Raw genomic sequence first — 6,000 nt, forward strand, 5'->3', positions numbered from 1 at the left:
AGGTGAGGTTCTGACCCTGCCTCGCAGTCTGGGAGAACGTGTGATGGACTGCCTACTCTAAACATTGGTTTATTATTGACACTTGCACCGAGGTACAGTGAAAAACTTGTCTTGCATACTGATCGTGCAGGTCAGTTCATTACACAGTGCAGATACACTGAGGTAGTACAGAGTGCATTGAGGTAGTACAGAGTGCACTGAGGGAGTACAGAGTGCACTGAGGGAGTACAGAGTGCATTGAGGGAGTACAGGGTGCATTGAGGGAGTACAGAGTGCACTGAGGGAGTACAGAGTGCATTGAGGGAGCACAGGGTGCACTGAGGTAGTACAGGGTGCATTGAGGGAGTACAGAGTGCATTGAGGTAGTACAGAGTGCACTAAGGTAGTACAGGGTGCGTTGAGGGAGTACAGGGTGCATTGAGGGAGTACAGGGTGCATTGAGGGAGTACAGGGTGCACTGAGGTAGTACAGGGTGCATTGAGTTAGTACAGAGTGCATTGAGGTAGTACAGGGTAAAAACAATAACAGAATACAGAGTAAAGTGTCACAGCCACAGAGGAAGTGCAGTGCAGTTAGGCAATAAGGTGCAAGGTCACAACAAGGTAGATCGTGAGGTCAGAGTCCATCTCATTGTATAAGGGAACCGTTCAATAGTCTTATCACAGTGGGGTAGAAGCTGTCCTTGAGCCTGGTGGTACGTGCCCTCAGGCTCCTATATCTTCTACCCGATGGGAGAGGGGAGAAGAGAGAATGACCTGGGTGGGTGGGGTCTTTGATTATGCTGGCTGCTACACCAAGACAACGAGAGGTAAAGGCAGAGTCTATGGAAAAGAACATTATTAGTAATAGAATTTAAATTTAAAAGTGTAGAACGACTATAGTAAAGGTAATATAGTAATATTGTAAAGGTAAAGGTAATATAGTAAAGGTAAAGGTAAAGGACTATAGTAAAAAGAGCAGCTTTGAGTTACTGATTCCACACGGAGTGGCAGAGTGGTGCAGTGGGTAAAGCTGCCGCCTCACAGCTCCAGAGACCCGGGTTCAACCTTGACCTAGGGTGCTGTCTGTGTGGAAGTTTGACCCTGCGGGTTCCCCCCCCACCCCCACCCCACCCCCGGGTGCTCCAGTTTCCTCCCACCTCCCAAAGACATGCGGGGGTTGGTGGGGTTAATTGTCCTGTAAATTGCTCCCAGTGTGGAGGTGAGGGGTAGAATCTGGGGGGGTGGGGGGGGGGGGAGTTAATGGGGACAATAAAATGGGAAGTAGAGTGTAAAAGGGTGGTTAATAGTCACCGCGGGCTTTGTGGGCCAAAGGGTTTGTTTCCTTGCTGTATCTCTCTGGATTCCTGTCGACAGTGTCCAGAGGACCCTAGACTGCGGGGTCCTGACCCGAAAGGTCGACAGTTCGTCTCCCCCCCACCACAGATGCTGCTCGACCCGCTGAGTTCCTCCAGCGGTTTGCTTGGCGCACATCCCAGCACCTGCAGTCTCGTGTCCATCAGGAGCCCAGACCCTGCTCCTTCCCCACGGAACCCAGTGCACCGAGCTTCAGTGAGCCCCTCGGTGGATGGTCCTGCAGTGTGGGGATTTGCCTGCCTGCTCCGGTGGGGGAAAATTCCTTCAGCCGCCAAGGGCTGTGGAACATGCGTTTATTTTTTGCTGTTCACTCCCTCCTTCTTCCTTCCCTCCCCCACCGCGTCTCTTTGTACAGTGTTTGCTGAGACCTTTCCCTGCTCTGGTTTTGGAATGAGCGAGGAGTTCCTCTTTCACAGGCCAGACTCACTGCGAGCAGGGGCCGTGTGGAGTCAAAGGAAAAGCTTTTCTGAACAACCATCTGAGAAATGTTCACTCACTTCCTTCTAAAGTGTGGACTCTTCAAAAAAAAATCCAACAACATGCAGGCACAGCTATTTCAGTGCAGCCAGATTTAGCTCGTTCTCAAACCAGAAAGGGCTGGGAGGCGATCTGTGTGATCAGAAATGATCCAGCAGCGGTGAGCGCTAGTCGGTCAGCTCACAGGCAGAACCACACGGTCCCAAGGGTGAGCTGCAGGCTGCAGTCAGAGCAACTTTTGACCAGCTTGGAGAAGTTCACGTGAAGTTCCCGCAAACATTTCTGTCAGTAGTCACGGGGTGAGGGAGGTCAGAGGAAGAGCACGGGCCCTCGCCGGCATCCCTCACACACACCCCACCCCCTCACTGCACCCCATCCCACCCCACCTCACCTCACCCCCTCACCCCATCTCACCCCATCGCACCCCACCCCCCCACCTCACCTCACCCCATCCCACCTCACCCCACCCCACCACCTTCTTCATCTCAACACTTGGGACGATCAATAGTTGTGTCTGGAGTCTGCTGTCTGGGGTCTCTGTCCAGTCCTGGAGACTGATGATTAGTGTCTTGTGACTGGCGTCAGGTTGTGCCTGGTTTCTGGTTCTGGTGTGTGTCTGCTTCTGGTGACCTGGTCCTGGTGACTGGTATCTCTTGTGTTTGATTCTGGTGACATGCCTGTGTCTGGTCTTGGAGACCAGCATCTGTCGTGTACTTCTGGTGACGGGTATCTCTGAACGTGTCTGGTTCTGGTGTCGGTGTCTGGTGTGGGGGCTAGTGTCCTATGTCTGGCAGCTGGTCTCGACAGCCCTCCTTGTGGGAGAGGCTGACGTTTCCCTCCTCTGCCTGTCACCTGCCCCCGTGCGGGGACGGGTTGTGGGGGCGAAGGGAAGGAAGGAGACGTTCTGTGGGGAGCTCACCCCAACCAGGACAGGAACTGCAAACGGACTGAACAGGAGATGGTTTACTTCTGTGCCCGAGCACCCCAAGAGCTCCACAGGACATTGAACCGTGTCACACACTTGACCCAAGGCTCAGGGTGAAGCCGCTGACTGTTGTCCTGTGTCCCAGAGAGGAGTGGGGTGGAGGGACGGGAGCAGTCCCACAGTCTGTGACCCCAGGCCTCTCATAGAACACAGCACAGGAACAGGCCCTTCGGCCCACAATATCTGCTCCCACCGTGCTGACAAATTAAACTAAATCTCTTCTGCCTGCACATGGTCCACATCCGTCCACTCCCTGCATATTCGTGTAGACTCTTTCTAACCCCCTCTATTGTATCTGCCTCCACCCCCACCCCCGGCAGCACATTCCAGGCACCCACCGCTCTCTGTGTGTAAAAAAAACTTGCCCTACACATCTCCTTCAAACATTCCCCCTCTCATCTTAAATGCATGCCCTCTAGTATTAGACATTTCCATCCTGGGAAAAAAATTCAGACTGTTCACCCTATCTCTGCCTCTCATAATTTTATAAACCTCTGCCAGGTCTCTACCTCAGCCTCCCACACTCCAGAGAAAACCACCCAAGTTTGTCCGACCTCTCCTTGGGGCACATGCCCTCTAATCCAGGCAACATCCTGGTAAACTATCCCTAAGGATCCTCTCCAATAACTTCCTGACCACTGATGTGAGGCTCACCAGCCTGTAACTTCCTGGATTATCCCTATTTCCCTTCTTGAACAAAGGAACAACATTGGCTACTCGCCAGTCCTCTGGGACCTCGTCTGTGGCTAGTGAGGCTACGAAGATCTCGGTCAAAGCCCCAGCAATCTCATCTCCTGCCTTTTCCAGTAACCTGGGATATATCCCCTCAGGCCCTGGGGACTCATCCAGCTTAATGTTCTTCAAGAGATCCAACACCACCTCTTTCTTTATCTCAAAATGTAACCGAGCATATTAGAATATCCCACATTGCATACATCCTCTGACACCAGGTATAAATTCCCTCCGTTGTCCTAGAGCGGTGCTACCCTCTCACTATTTATCACTTGTATGTACAGAATATCTTGGGATTCTCTTTAATCCGACTTGCCAAGGACATTTGATGGCCCCCTTTGGTCCTACTAATCCCCTGCTTGAGTTCTTCCCTGCTTCCTTTACAACCTTCAAGGGCCCTGTTCGATTTCAGCTTCCTAAACATTTTTTTCTTTTTGACGAAATTCACAACCTCTCTTGTCATCTCCGAGGTTCCCCTGTCGTCCCAAAATTAATTTTCCCCTTCCATCCGCTGTAAGTAACACAGTGCCACGAGGTCGATTCGAACAAATACCTTTATTAGCAGTGCACCGCTAGGAGAATTCTCTTCAGCACTCACTAAGAATCGCTTCCTGAGTTCTCCCCGCACAAAGGGCAGACGGACATTTGTACAGGAATTGTCACGCACATCCCATGCATACGGCGCCGTGAGTTTCGGTCAAGCTATAGAGATTCCGAGACAGCTATCACACCTCTTGTCTTAGTATAATTGAGTTATAATCAAGGCTTTCAAAGGCAGGTATCACCCTTCGTTGTTTAGACCAAGCCTCCACCTCGATGTTAATTACACCCAGTATCGCCACAGTCTGACATATCGGAATGGTCCGTTACCCGAAACAAAGGCAGTTAACATACTTGACATTCCAACCTAACTAGTGGGTCAGCAGCTTGCTAGTCCTTGCTAGAGAAATATAAATGCATAGATATATTTTTTGTTTACCAGTTATAGGTATGGTGGCAATTCTTAACCCTTCACATCCTCACCATTACCTTGCCCTCTTTGGCCTTCCTCTTCACTGGAACATGCCTCTCACCATATAAACCTATAGTTTTAGACTTCCCTACCCTTGAAAAAAAGACTTGTGACCATGCCCCTCATGATTTTGTATACCTCTTTAAGGTCACCCTTCAGTTTCTTTCGCTTCAGTTTCCTTCGACATTGGTGAGGCCAAATTTGGAGTATTGTGTGCAGTTCTGGTCACCTAACTATGGGAAGGGTATCAGTAAGATTGAAAGAGTGCAGAGGAGATTTACTAGAATGTTGCCGGGTCTTCAGGAGTTGAGTTACAGGGAAAGACTGAACAGGTTAGGACTTTATTCCTTGGAACGTAGAAGAATGAGGGGAGATTTGATAGTTTACAAAATTATGAGGGGCATAGACAGAGTTAATGTGAGTAGGTTCTTTCCACCTAGATTAGGAGAGATAAGTACGAGAGGACATGGCTTTAGGGTGAAAGGGGAAAGGTTTGGAGGGAACTTCTTCACTCAGAGTGGTGAGAGTGTGGAACGGGCTGCCATCTGACATGGGAAATGTGGGTTCACTCTTAAGTTTTAAGAATAAATTGGATACATGGACGGGAGAGGTCTGGAGGGTTATGGAACGAGAAATGGGACGAGCGGAATAAAGTTTCCGCACAGACTAGAAGGCCGAATGGCCTGTTTTCTGTGCTGTAGTGTTCTATGGTTCGATGGCTCCAGGGGAAAAAAAGGCCCCAGCCTATCCAGCCTCTCCTTACAACTCACACCCTCCAGTCCCAGCAACATCCTCGTGAATCTTTGCTGCACCCTTTCCAGCTTAATGACACCCTTCCTGCAACTGGGTGACCAGAACTGCACACAATACTCCAAGTGTGGTCTCATCAACTGCTCTGCCCAGGACCGCAAGAAACTGCAGAGAGTTGTGGACACAGCCCAGCGCATCACGGAAACCAGCCTCCCCTCCTTGGACTCTTGTCTTTGCCTCTTGCTGTCTTGGTGAAGCAGCCAGCATAATCAAAGACCCCACCTACCTGGGTCATTCTCTCTTCTCTCCTCTTCCATCGGGTAGAAGATACAGGAGCCTGAGGGCACGTACCACCAGGCTGAAGGACAGCTTCTACCCCACTGTGATACGACTATTGAACGGTTCCCTTATACAAGGAGATGGACTCTGACCTCACGATCTACCTTGTTGTGACCTTGCACCTTATTGCACTGCACTTTCTCTGTAGCTGTGACACTTTACTCTGTACTGTTATTGTTTTTACCTGTACTACCTCAATGCACCCTGTACTACCTCAGTGCACCCTGTACTACCTCAGTGCACTCTGTACTAACCCAATGTAACTGCACTGTGTAATAAATTGACCTGTATGATCAGTATGCAAGACAAGTTTTTCACTGGACCTCGGTACAAGTGACAATAATAAACCA

The sequence above is a fragment of the Pristis pectinata genome, chromosome 14, assembly GCF_009764475.1.
Source record: "Pristis pectinata isolate sPriPec2 chromosome 14, sPriPec2.1.pri, whole genome shotgun sequence".
Classification (NCBI taxonomy): Eukaryota; Metazoa; Chordata; class Chondrichthyes; order Rhinopristiformes; family Pristidae; genus Pristis; species Pristis pectinata.